Here is a 14,708-nt window from a genome sequence, read left to right as displayed (position 1 = left end):
ACCAAAGTGTCAAATAATGGTTAGAAGCTGTTTTTCAACAACCAAAAGTGTCAAATAATGTTTTAGGAGCTGTTTCTCAACAACCAAAAGTGTAAAATAATGTTTTATGAGCTGTTTCTCAACAACCAAAGTGTCAAATAATGGTTAGAAGCTGTTTTTCAACAACCAAAAGTGTCAAATAATGTTTTAGGAGCTGTTTCTCAACAACCAAAAGTGTAAAATAATGGTAAGAAGCTGTTTTTCAACAACCAAAAGTGTCAAATAATGTTTTAGGAGCTGTTTCTCAACAACCAAAAGTGTAAAATAATGTTTTAGGAGCTGTTTCTCAACAACCAAAGTGTCAAATAATGGTTAGAAGCTGTTTTTCAACAACCAAAAGTGTCAAATAATGTTTTAGGAGCTGTTTCTCAATAACCAAAAGTGTAAAATAATGTTTTAGGAGCTGTTTCTCAACAACCAAAGTGTCAAATAATGTTTAGAAGTTGTTTTTCAACAACCAAAAGTGTCAAATAATGTTTTAGGAGCTGTTTCTCAACAACCAAAAGTGTAAAATAATGTTTTAGGAGCTGTTTCTCAACAACCAAAGTGTCAAATAATGGTTAGAAGCTGTTTTTCAACAACCAAAAGTGTCAAATAATGTTTTAGGAGCTGTTTCTCAACAACCAAAAGTGTAAAATAATGTTTTAGGAGCTGTTTCTCAACAACCAAAGTGTCAAATAATGGTTAGAAGCTGTTTTTCAACAACCAAAAGTGTCAAATAATGTTTTAGGAGCTGTTTCTCAACAACCAAAAGTGTAAAATAATGTTTTATGAGCTGTTTCTCAACAACCAAAGTGTCAAATAATGGTTAGAAGCTGTTTTTCAACAACCAAAAGTGTCAAATAATGTTTTAGGAGCTGTTTCTTAATAACCAAAAGTGTAAAATAATGTTTTAGGAGCTGTTTCTCAACAACCAAAGTGTCAAATAATGGTTAGAAGCTGTTTTTCAACAACCAAAAGTGTCAAATAATGTTTTAGGAGCTGTTTCTCAACAACCAAAAGTGTAAAATAATGTTTTAGGAGCTGTTTCTCAACAACCAAAGTGTCAAATAATGTTTTAGGAGCTGTTTCTCAACAACCAAAAGTGTAAAATAATGTTTTAGGAGCTGTTTCTCAACAACCAAAGTGTCAAATAATGGTTAGAAGCTGTTTTTCAACAACCAAAAGTGTCAAATAATGTTTTAGGAGCTGTTTCTCAATAACCAAAAGTGTAAAATAATGTTTTAGGAGCTGTTTCTCAACAACCAAAGTGTCAAATAATGGTTAGAAGCTGTTTTTCAACAACCAAAAGTGTCAAATAATGTTTTAGGAGCTGTTTCTCAACAACCAAAAGTGTTAAATAATGTTTTATGAGCTGTTTCTCAACAACCAAAGTGTCAAATAATGGTTAGAAGCTGTTTTTCAACAACCAAAAGTGTCAAATAATGTTTTAGGAGCTGTTTCTCAACAACCAAAAGTGTAAAATAATGTTTTAGGAGCTGTTTCTCAACAACCAAAGTGTCAAATAATGGTTAGAAGCTGTTTTTCAACAACCAAAAGTGTAAAATAATGTTTTAGGAGCTGTTTCTCAACAACCAAAAGTGTAAAATAATGTTTTAGGAGCTGTTTCTCAACAACCAAAGTGTCAAATAATGGCTAGAAGCTGTTTTTCAACAACCAAAAGTGTCAAATAATGTTTTAGGAGCTGTTTCTCAACAACCAAAAGTGTAAAATAATGTTTTAGGAGCTGTTTCTCAACAACCAAAGTGTCAAATAATGGTTAGAAGCTGTTTTTCAACAACCAAAAGTGTCAAATAATGTTTTAGGAGCTGTTTCTCAACAACCAAAAGTGTAAAATAATGTTTTAGGAGCTGTTTCTCAACAACCAAAGTGTCAAATAATGGTTAGAAGTTGTTTTTCAACAACCAAAAGTGTCAAATAATGTTTTAGGAGCTGTTTCTCAACAACCAAAAGTGTAAAATAATGTTTTAGGAGCTGTTTCTCAACAACCAAAGTGTCAAATAATGGTTAGAAGTTGTTTTTCAACAACCAAAAGTGTCAAATAATGTTTTAGGAGCTGTTTCTCAACAACCAAAAGTGTAAAATAATGTTTTAGGAGCTGTTACTCAACAACCAAAGTGTCAAATAATGGCCTCCCAAAATAATTTGCCTAAAATAATTTGCCTCCCAAAATAATTTGCCTCCCAAAATAATTTGCCTCCCAAAATAATTTGCCTCCCAAAATAATTTGCCTCCCAAAATAATTTGCCTCCCAAAATAATTTGCCTCCCAAAATAATTTGCCTCCCAAAATAATTTGCCTCCCAAAAATAATTTGCCTGCCAAAATAATTTGCCTCCCAAAATAATTTGCCTCCCAAAATAATTTGCCAAAATAATTTGCCTCCCAAAATAATTTGCCAAAATAATTTGCCTCCCAAAATAATTTGCCTCCCAAAATAATTTGCCAAAATAATTTGCCTGCCAAAATAATTTGCCTCCCAAAATAAATTGCCTCCCAAAATAATTTAACTCCCAAAATAATTTGCCTCCCAAAATAATTTGCCAAAATAATTTGCCTCCCAAAATAATTTGCCTCCCAAAATAATTTGCCTCCCAAAATAATTTGCCTCCCAAAATAATTTGCCTCCCAAAATAATTTGCCAAAATAATTTGCCTCCCAAAATAATTTGCCTCCCAAAATAATTTGCCTCCCAAAATAATTTGCCTCCCAAAATTATTTGCCTCCCAAAATTATTTGCCTCCCAAAATTATTTGCCTCCCAAAATAATTTGGCAAATAATGTTTTAGGAGCTGTTTCTCAACAACCAAAGTGTCAAATAATGGTTAGAAGCTGTTTTTCAACAACCAAAAGTGTCAAATAATGTTTTAGGAGCTGTTTCTCAATAACCAAAAGTGTAAAATAATGTTTTAGGAGCTGTTTCTCAACAACCAAAGTGTCAAATAATGGTTAGAAGCTGTTTTTCAACAACCAAAAGTGTCAAATAATGTTTTAGGAGCTGTTTCTCAACAACCAAAAGTGTAAAATAATGTTTTATGAGCTGTTTCTCAACAACCAAAGTGTCAAATAATGGTTAGAAGCTGTTTTTCAACAACCAAAAGTGTCAAATAATGTTTTAGGAGCTGTTTCTCAACAACCAAAAGTGTAAAATAATGGTAAGAAGCTGTTTTTCAACAACCAAAAGTGTCAAATAATGTTTTAGGAGCTGTTTCTCAACAACCAAAAGTGTAAAATAATGTTTTAGGAGCTGTTTCTCAACAACCAAAGTGTCAAATAATGGTTAGAAGCTGTTTTTCAACAACCAAAAGTGTCAAATAATGTTTTAGGAGCTGTTTCTCAATAACCAAAAGTGTAAAATAATGTTTTAGGAGCTGTTTCTCAACAACCAAAGTGTCAAATAATGTTTAGAAGTTGTTTTTCAACAACCAAAAGTGTCAAATAATGTTTTAGGAGCTGTTTCTCAACAACCAAAAGTGTAAAATAATGTTTTAGGAGCTGTTTCTCAACAACCAAAGTGTCAAATAATGGTTAGAAGCTGTTTTTCAACAACCAAAAGTGTCAAATAATGTTTTAGGAGCTGTTTCTCAACAACCAAAAGTGTAAAATAATGTTTTAGGAGCTGTTTCTCAACAACCAAAGTGTCAAATAATGGTTAGAAGCTGTTTTTCAACAACCAAAAGTGTCAAATAATGTTTTAGGAGCTGTTTCTCAACAACCAAAAGTGTAAAATAATGTTTTATGAGCTGTTTCTCAACAACCAAAGTGTCAAATAATGGTTAGAAGCTGTTTTTCAACAACCAAAAGTGTCAAATAATGTTTTAGGAGCTGTTTCTTAATAACCAAAAGTGTAAAATAATGTTTTAGGAGCTGTTTCTCAACAACCAAAGTGTCAAATAATGGTTAGAAGCTGTTTTTCAACAACCAAAAGTGTCAAATAATGTTTTAGGAGCTGTTTCTCAACAACCAAAAGTGTAAAATAATGTTTTAGGAGCTGTTTCTCAACAACCAAAGTGTCAAATAATGTTTTAGGAGCTGTTTCTCAACAACCAAAAGTGTAAAATAATGTTTTAGGAGCTGTTTCTCAACAACCAAAGTGTCAAATAATGGTTAGAAGCTGTTTTTCAACAACCAAAAGTGTCAAATAATGTTTTAGGAGCTGTTTCTCAATAACCAAAAGTGTAAAATAATGTTTTAGGAGCTGTTTCTCAACAACCAAAGTGTCAAATAATGGTTAGAAGCTGTTTTTCAACAACCAAAAGTGTCAAATAATGTTTTAGGAGCTGTTTCTCAACAACCAAAAGTGTTAAATAATGTTTTATGAGCTGTTTCTCAACAACCAAAGTGTCAAATAATGGTTAGAAGCTGTTTTTCAACAACCAAAAGTGTCAAATAATGTTTTAGGAGCTGTTTCTCAACAACCAAAAGTGTAAAATAATGTTTTAGGAGCTGTTTCTCAACAACCAAAGTGTCAAATAATGGTTAGAAGCTGTTTTTCAACAACCAAAAGTGTAAAATAATGTTTTAGGAGCTGTTTCTCAACAACCAAAAGTGTAAAATAATGTTTTAGGAGCTGTTTCTCAACAACCAAAGTGTCAAATAATGGCTAGAAGCTGTTTTTCAACAACCAAAAGTGTCAAATAATGTTTTAGGAGCTGTTTCTCAACAACCAAAAGTGTAAAATAATGTTTTAGGAGCTGTTTCTCAACAACCAAAGTGTCAAATAATGGTTAGAAGCTGTTTTTCAACAACCAAAAGTGTCAAATAATGTTTTAGGAGCTGTTTCTCAACAACCAAAAGTGTAAAATAATGTTTTAGGAGCTGTTTCTCAACAACCAAAGTGTCAAATAATGGTTAGAAGTTGTTTTTCAACAACCAAAAGTGTCAAATAATGTTTTAGGAGCTGTTTCTCAACAACCAAAAGTGTAAAATAATGTTTTAGGAGCTGTTTCTCAACAACCAAAGTGTCAAATAATGGTTAGAAGTTGTTTTTCAACAACCAAAAGTGTCAAATAATGTTTTAGGAGCTGTTTCTCAACAACCAAAAGTGTAAAATAATGTTTTAGGAGCTGTTACTCAACAACCAAAGTGTCAAATAATGGCCTCCCAAAATAATTTGCCTAAAATAATTTGCCTCCCAAAATAATTTGCCTCCCAAAATAATTTGCCTCCCAAAATAATTTGCCTCCCAAAATAATTTGCCTCCCAAAATAATTTGCCTCCCAAAATAATTTGCCTCCCAAAATAATTTGCCTCCCAAAATAATTTGCCTCCCAAAAATAATTTGCCTGCCAAAATAATTTGCCTCCCAAAATAATTTGCCTCCCAAAATAATTTGCCAAAATAATTTGCCTCCCAAAATAATTTGCCAAAATAATTTGCCTCCCAAAATAATTTGCCTCCCAAAATAATTTGCCAAAATAATTTGCCTGCCAAAATAATTTGCCTCCCAAAATAAATTGCCTCCCAAAATAATTTAACTCCCAAAATAATTTGCCTCCCAAAATAATTTGCCAAAATAATTTGCCTCCCAAAATAATTTGCCTCCCAAAATAATTTGCCTCCCAAAATAATTTGCCTCCCAAAATAATTTGCCAAAATAATTTGCCTGCCAAAATAATTTGCCTCCCAAAATAAATTGCCTCCCAAAATAATTTAACTCCCAAAATAATTTGCCTCCCAAAATAATTTGCCGAAATAATTTGCCTCCCAAAATAATTTGCCGAAATAATTTGCCTCCCAAAATAATTTCCCAAAATAATTTGCCTCCCAAAATAATTTGCCGAAATAATTTGCCTCCCAAAATAATTTGCCAAAATAATTTGTCTCCCAAAATAATTTGCCAAAATAATTTGCCTCCCAAAATAATTTGCCAAAATAATTTGCCTCCCAAAATAATTTGCCAAAATAATTTGCCTCCCAAAATAATTTGCCAAAATAATTTGCCTCCCAAAATAATTTGCCAACCCAAAATAATTTGCCTCCCAAAATAATTTGCCAAAATAATTTGCCTCCCAAAATAATTTGCCAAAATAATTTGCGTCCCAAAATAATTTGCCAAAATAATTTGCCAAAATAAATTTGCCTCCCAAAATAATTTGCATCCCAAAATAATTTGCCAAAATAATTTGCCTCCCAAAATAATTTGCCAAAATAATTTGCCTCCCAAAATAATTTGCCAAAATAATTTGCATCCCAAAATTATTTGCCAAAATTATTTGCCTCCCAAAATAATTTGGCAAATAATGTTTTAGGAGCTGTTTCTCAACAACCAAAGTGTCAAATAATGGTTAGAAGCTGTTTTTCAACAACCAAAAGTGTCAAATAATGTTTTAGGAGCTGTTTCTCAATAACCAAAAGTGTAAAATAATGTTTTAGGAGCTGTTTCTCAACAACCAAAGTGTCAAATAATGGTTAGAAGCTGTTTTTCAACAACCAAAAGTGTCAAATAATGTTTTCGGAGCTGTTTCTCAACAACCAAAAGTGTAAAATAATGTTTTAGGAGCTGTTTCTCAACAACCAAAGTGTCAAATAATGTTTTAGGAGCTGTTTCTCAACAACCAAAAGTGTAAAATAATGTTTTAGGAGCTGTTTCTCAACAACCAAAGTGTCAAATAATGGTTAGAAGCTGTTTTTCAACAACCAAAAGTGTCAAATAATGTTTTAGGAGCTGTTTCTCAACAACCAAAAGTGTAAAATAATGTTTTAGGAGCTGTTTCTCAACAACCAAAGTGTCAAATAATGGTTAGAAGCTGTTTTTCAACAACCAAAAGTGTCAAATAATGTTTTAGGAGCTGTTTCTCAATAACCAAAAGTGTAAAATAATGTTTTAGGAGCTGTTTCTCAACAACCAAAGTGTCAAATAATGGTTAGAAGCTGTTTCTCAACAACCAAAAGTGTCAAATAATGTTTTAGGAGCTGTTTCTCAACAACCAAAAGTGTAAAATAATGTTTTAGGAGCTGTTTCTCAACAACCAAAGTGTCAAATAATGGTTAGAAGCTGTTTTTCAACAACCAAAAGTGTCAAATAATGTTTTAGGAGCTGTTTCTCAATAACCAAAAGTGTAAAATAATGTTTTAGGAGCTGTTTCTCAACAACCAAAGTGTCAAATAATGGTTAGAAGCTGTTTTTCAACAACCAAAAGTGTCAAATAATGTTTTAGGAGCTGTTTCTCAACAACCAAAAGTGTAAAATAATGTTTTATGAGCTGTTTCTCAACAACCAAAGTGTCAAATAATGGTTAGAAGCTGTTTTTCAACAACCAAAAGTGTCAAATAATGTTTTAGGAGCTGTTTCTTAATAACCAAAAGTGTAAAATAATGTTTTAGGAGCTGTTTCTCAACAACCAAAGTGTCAAATAATGGTTAGAAGCTGTTTTTCAACAACCAAAAGTGTCAAATAATGTTTTAGGAGCTGTTTCTCAACAACCAAAAGTGTAAAATAATGTTTTAGGAGCTGTTTCTCAACAACCAAAGTGTCAAATAATGTTTTAGGAGCTGTTTCTCAACAACCAAAAGTGTAAAATAATGTTTTAGGAGCTGTTTCTCAACAACCAAAGTGTCAAATAATGGTTAGAAGCTGTTTTTCAACAACCAAAAGTGTCAAATAATGTTTTAGGAGCTGTTTCTCAATAACCAAAAGTGTAAAATAATGTTTTAGGAGCTGTTTCTCAACAACCAAAGTGTCAAATAATGGTTAGAAGCTGTTTTTCAACAACCAAAAGTGTCAAATAATGTTTTAGGAGCTGTTTCTCAACAACCAAAAGTGTTAAATAATGTTTTATGAGCTGTTTCTCAACAACCAAAGTGTCAAATAATGGTTAGAAGCTGTTTTTCAACAACCAAAAGTGTCAAATAATGTTTTAGGAGCTGTTTCTCAACAACCAAAAGTGTAAAATAATGTTTTAGGAGCTGTTTCTCAACAACCAAAGTGTCAAATAATGGTTAGAAGCTGTTTTTCAACAACCAAAAGTGTAAAATAATGTTTTAGGAGCTGTTTCTCAACAACCAAAAGTGTAAAATAATGTTTTAGGAGCTGTTTCTCAACAACCAAAGTGTCAAATAATGGCTAGAAGCTGTTTTTCAACAACCAAAAGTGTCAAATAATGTTTTAGGAGCTGTTTCTCAACAACCAAAAGTGTAAAATAATGTTTTAGGAGCTGTTTCTCAACAACCAAAGTGTCAAATAATGGTTAGAAGCTGTTTTTCAACAACCAAAAGTGTCAAATAATGTTTTAGGAGCTGTTTCTCAACAACCAAAAGTGTAAAATAATGTTTTAGGAGCTGTTTCTCAACAACCAAAGTGTCAAATAATGGTTAGAAGTTGTTTTTCAACAACCAAAAGTGTCAAATAATGTTTTAGGAGCTGTTTCTCAACAACCAAAAGTGTAAAATAATGTTTTAGGAGCTGTTTCTCAACAACCAAAGTGTCAAATAATGGTTAGAAGTTGTTTTTCAACAACCAAAAGTGTCAAATAATGTTTTAGGAGCTGTTTCTCAACAACCAAAAGTGTAAAATAATGTTTTAGGAGCTGTTACTCAACAACCAAAGTGTCAAATAATGGCCTCCCAAAATAATTTGCCTAAAATAATTTGCCTCCCAAAATAATTTGCCTCCCAAAATAATTTGCCTCCCAAAATAATTTGCCTCCCAAAATAATTTGCCTCCCAAAATAATTTGCCTCCCAAAATAATTTGCCTCCCAAAATAATTTGCCTCCCAAAATAATTTGCCTCCCAAAAATAATTTGCCTGCCAAAATAATTTGCCTCCCAAAATAATTTGCCTCCCAAAATAATTTGCCAAAATAATTTGCCTCCCAAAATAATTTGCCAAAATAATTTGCCTCCCAAAATAATTTGCCTCCCAAAATAATTTGCCAAAATAATTTGCCTGCCAAAATAATTTGCCTCCCAAAATAAATTGCCTCCCAAAATAATTTAACTCCCAAAATAATTTGCCTCCCAAAATAATTTGCCAAAATAATTTGCCTCCCAAAATAATTTGCCTCCCAAAATAATTTGCCTCCCAAAATAATTTGCCTCCCAAAATAATTTGCCAAAATAATTTGCCTGCCAAAATAATTTGCCTCCCAAAATAAATTGCCTCCCAAAATAATTTAACTCCCAAAATAATTTGCCTCCCAAAATAATTTGCCGAAATAATTTGCCTCCCAAAATAATTTGCCGAAATAATTTGCCTCCCAAAATAATTTCCCAAAATAATTTGCCTCCCAAAATAATTTGCCGAAATAATTTGCCTCCCAAAATAATTTGCCAAAATAATTTGTCTCCCAAAATAATTTGCCAAAATAATTTGCCTCCCAAAATAATTTGCCAAAATAATTTGCCTCCCAAAATAATTTGCCAAAATAATTTGCCTCCCAAAATAATTTGCCAAAATAATTTGCCTCCCAAAATAATTTGCCAACCCAAAATAATTTGCCTCCCAAAATAATTTGCCAAAATAATTTGCCTCCCAAAATAATTTGCCAAAATAATTTGCGTCCCAAAATAATTTGCCAAAATAATTTGCCAAAATAAATTTGCCTCCCAAAATAATTTGCATCCCAAAATAATTTGCCAAAATAATTTGCCTCCCAAAATAATTTGCCAAAATAATTTGCCTCCCAAAATAATTTGCCAAAATAATTTGCATCCCAAAATTATTTGCCAAAATTATTTGCCTCCCAAAATAATTTGGCAAATAATGTTTTAGGAGCTGTTTCTCAACAACCAAAGTGTCAAATAATGGTTAGAAGCTGTTTTTCAACAACCAAAAGTGTCAAATAATGTTTTAGGAGCTGTTTCTCAATAACCAAAAGTGTAAAATAATGTTTTAGGAGCTGTTTCTCAACAACCAAAGTGTCAAATAATGGTTAGAAGCTGTTTTTCAACAACCAAAAGTGTCAAATAATGTTTTCGGAGCTGTTTCTCAACAACCAAAAGTGTAAAATAATGTTTTAGGAGCTGTTTCTCAACAACCAAAGTGTCAAATAATGTTTTAGGAGCTGTTTCTCAACAACCAAAAGTGTAAAATAATGTTTTAGGAGCTGTTTCTCAACAACCAAAGTGTCAAATAATGGTTAGAAGCTGTTTTTCAACAACCAAAAGTGTCAAATAATGTTTTAGGAGCTGTTTCTCAACAACCAAAAGTGTAAAATAATGTTTTAGGAGCTGTTTCTCAACAACCAAAGTGTCAAATAATGGTTAGAAGCTGTTTTTCAACAACCAAAAGTGTCAAATAATGTTTTAGGAGCTGTTTCTCAATAACCAAAAGTGTAAAATAATGTTTTAGGAGCTGTTTCTCAACAACCAAAGTGTCAAATAATGGTTAGAAGCTGTTTCTCAACAACCAAAAGTGTCAAATAATGTTTTAGGAGCTGTTTCTCAACAACCAAAAGTGTAAAATAATGTTTTAGGAGCTGTTTCTCAACAACCAAAGTGTCAAATAATGGTTAGAAGCTGTTTTTCAACAACCAAAAGTGTCAAATAATGTTTTAGGAGCTGTTTCTCAATAACCAAAAGTGTAAAATAATGTTTTAGGAGCTGTTTCTCAACAACCAAAGTGTCAAATAATGGTTAGAAGCTGTTTTTCAACAACCAAAAGTGTCAAATAATGTTTTAGGAGCTGTTTCTCAACAACCAAAAGTGTAAAATAATGTTTTAGGAGCTGTTACTCAACAACCAAAGTGTCAAATAATGGCCTCCCAAAATAATTTGCCTAAAATAATTTGCCTCCCAAAATAATTTGCCAAAATAATTTGCCTCCCAAAATAATTTGCCAAAATAATTTGCCTCCCAAAATAATTTGCCTCCCAAAATAATTTGCCTCCCAAAATAATTTGCCTGCCAAAATAATTTGCCTCCCAAAATAATTTGCCTCCCAAAATAATTTGCCTCCCAAAATAATTTGCCAAAATAATTTGCCTCCCAAAATAATTTGCCTCCTAAAATAATTTGCCTCCCAAAATAATTTGCCAAAATAATTTGCCTGCCAAAATAATTTGCCTCCCAAAATAAATTGCCTCCCAAAATAATTTAACTCCCAAAATAATTTGCCTCCCAAAATAATTTGCCTCCCAAAATAATTTGCCAAAATAATTTGCCTCCCAAAATAATTTGCCTCCCAAAATAATTTGCCGAAATAATTTGCCTCCCAAAATAATTTGCCGAAATAATTTGCCTCGCAAAATAATTTCCCAAAATAATTTGCCTCCCAAAATAATTTGCCGAAATAATTTGCCTCCCAAAATAATTTGCCAAAATAATTTGTCTCCCAAAATAATTTGTCTCCCAAAATAATTTGCCAAAATAATTTGTCTCCCAAAATAATTTGTCTCCCAAAATAATTTGCCAAAATAATTTGCCTCCCAAAATAATTTGCCAAAATAATTTGCCTCCCAAAATAATTTGCCAAAATAATTTGCCTCCCAAAATAATTTGCCAAAATAATTTGCCAAAATAATTTGCCAAAATAATTTGCCTCCCAAAATAATTTGCCTCCCAAAATAATTTGCCTCCCAAAATAATTTGCCAACCCAAAATAATTTGCCTCCCAAAATAATTTGCCAAAATAATTTGCCTCCCAAAATAATTTGCGTCCCAAAATAATTTGCCAAAATAATTTGCCTCCCAAAATAATTTGCCTCCCAAAATAATTTGCCAAAATAATTTGCCTCCCAAAATAATTTGCCTCCCAAAATAATTTGCCTCCCAAAATAATTTGCCTCCCAAAATTATTTGCCTCCCAAAATAATTTGCCTCCCAAAATAATTTGGCAAATAATGTTTTAGGAGCTGTTTCTCAACAACCAAAGTGTCAAATAATGGTTAGAAGCTGTTTTTCAACAACCAAAAGTGTCAAATAATGTTTTAGGAGCTGTTTCTCAATAACCAAAAGTGTAAAATAATGTTTTAGGAGCTGTTTCTCAACAACCAAAGTGTCAAATAATGGTTAGAAGCTGTTTTTCAACAACCAAAAGTGTCAAATAATGTTTTAGGAGCTGTTTCTCAACAACCAAAAGTGTAAAATAATGTTTTATGAGCTGTTTCTCAACAACCAAAGTGTCAAATAATGGTTAGAAGCTGTTTTTCAACAACCAAAAGTGTCAAATAATGTTTTAGGAGCTGTTTCTCAACAACCAAAAGTGTAAAATAATGTTTTAGGAGCTGTTTCTCAACAACCAAAGTGTCAAATAATGGTTAGAAGCTGTTTTTCAACAACCAAAAGTGTAAAATAATGTTTTAGGAGCTGTTTCTCAACAACCAAAAGTGTAAAATAATGTTTTAGGAGCTGTTTCTCAACAACCAAAGTGTCAAATAATGGTTAGAAGCTGTTTTTCAACAACCAAAAGTGTCAAATAATGTTTTAGGAGCTGTTTCTCAACAACCAAAAGTGTAAAATAATGTTTTAGGAGCTGTTTCTCAACAACCAAAGTGTCAAATAATGGTTAGAAGCTGTTTTTCAACAACCAAAAGTGTCAAATAATGTTTTAGGAGCTGTTTCTCAATAACCAAAAGTGTAAAATAATGTTTTAGGAGCTGTTTCTCAACAACCAAAGTGTCAAATAATGGTTAGAAGCTGTTTTTCAACAACCAAAAGTGTCAAATAATGTTTTAGGAGCTGTTTCTCAACAACCAAAAGTGTAAAATAATGTTTTAGGAGCTGTTTCTCAACAACCAAAGTGTCAAATAATGGTTAGAAGTTGTTTTTCAACAACCAAAAGTGTCAAATAATGTTTTAGGAGCTGTTTCTCAACAACCAAAAGTGTAAAATAATGTTTTAGGAGCTGTTTCTCAACAACCAAAGTGTCAAATAATGGTTAGAAGTTGTTTTTCAACAACCAAAAGTGTCAAATAATGTTTTAGGAGCTGTTTCTCAACAACCAAAAGTGTAAAATAATGTTTTAGGAGCTGTTTCTCAACAACCAAAGTGTCAAATAATGGTTAGAAGCTGTTTTTCAACAACCAAAAGTGTCAAATAATGTTTTAGGAGCTGTTTCTCAACAACCAAAAGTGTAAAATGATGTTTTAGGAGCTGTTTCTCAATAACCAAAGTGTCAAATAATGGTTAGAAGCTGTTTTTCAACAACCAAAAGTGTCAAATAATGTTTTAGGAGCTGTTTCTCAACAACCAAAAGTGTAAAATAATGTTTTAGGAGCTGTTTCTCAACAACCAAAGTGTCAAATAATGGTAAGAAGCTGTTTTTCAACAACCAAAAGTGTCAAATAATGTTTTAGGAGCTGTTTCTCAACAACCAAAAGTGTAAAATAATGTTTTAGGAGCTGTTTCTCAACAACCAAAGTGTCAAATAATGGTTAGAAGCTGTTTTTCAACAACCAAAAGTGTCAAATAATGTTTTAGGAGCTGTTTCTTAATAACCAAAAGTGTAAAATAATGTTTTAGGAGCTGTTTCTCAATAACCAAAGTGTCAAATAATGGTTAGAAGCTGTTTTTCAACAACCAAAAGTGTCAAATAATGTTTTAGGAGCTGTTTCTTAATAACCAAAAGTGTAAAATAATGTTTTAGGAGCTGTTTCTCAACAACCAAAGTGTCAAATAATGGTTAGAAGCTGTTTTTCAACAACCAAAAGTGTCAAATAATGTTTTAGGAGCTGTTTCTAAACAACCAAAAGTGTAAAATAATGTTTTAGGAGCTGTTTCTCAACAACCAAAGTGTCAAATAATGGTTAGAAGCTGTTTTTCAACAACCAAAAGTTTAAAATAATGTTTTAGGAGCTGTTTCTCAACAACCAAAAGTGTAAAATAATGTTTTAGGAGCTGTTTCTCAACAACCAAAGTGTCAAATAATGGTTAGAAGCTGTTTTTCAACAACCAAAAGTGTCAAATAATGTTTTAGGAGCTGTTTCTCAACAACCAAAAGTGTAAAATAATGTTTTAGGAGCTGTTTCTCAACAACCAAAGTGTCAAATAATGGTTAAAAGCTGTTTTTCAACAACCAAAAGTGTCAAATAATGTTTTAGGAGCTGTTTCTCAACAACCAAAAGTGTAAAATAATGTTTTATGAGCTGTTTCTCAACAACCAAAGTGTCAAATAATGGTTAGAAGCTGTTTTTCAACAACCAAAAGTGTCAAATAATGTTTTAGGAGCTGTTTCTCAATAACCAAAAGTGTAAAATAATGTTTTAGGAGCTGTTTCTCAACAACCAAAGTGTCAAATAATGTTTAGAAGTTGTTTTTCAACAACCAAAAGTGTCAAATAATGTTTTAGGAGCTGTTTCTCAACAACCAAAAGTGTAAAATAATGTTTTAGGAGCTGTTTCTCAACAACCAAAGTGTCAAATAATGGTTAGAAGCTGTTTTTCAACAACCAAAAGTGTCAAATAATGTTTTAGGAGCTGTTTCTCAACAACCAAAAGTGTAAAATAATGTTTTAGGAGCTGTTTCTCAACAACCAAAGTGTCAAATAATGGTTAGAAGCTGTTTTTCAACAACCAAAAGTGTCAAATAATGTTTTAGGAGCTGTTTCTCAACAACCAAAAGTGTAAAATAATGTTTTAGGAGCTGTTTCTCAACAACCAAAGTGTCAAATAATGGTAAGAAGCTGTTTTTCAACAACCAAAAGTGTCAAATAATGTTTTAGGAGCTGTTTCTCAACAACCAAAAGTGTAAAATAATGGTAAGAAGCTGTTTTTCAACAACCAAAAGTGTCA

Source organism: Protomyctophum bolini (genome assembly GCF_963924005.1).
Source record: "Protomyctophum bolini genome assembly, chromosome: 15".
NCBI classification, from domain to species: domain Eukaryota; kingdom Metazoa; phylum Chordata; class Actinopteri; order Myctophiformes; family Myctophidae; genus Protomyctophum; species Protomyctophum bolini.
This window is presented reverse-complemented; position numbering follows the sequence as displayed.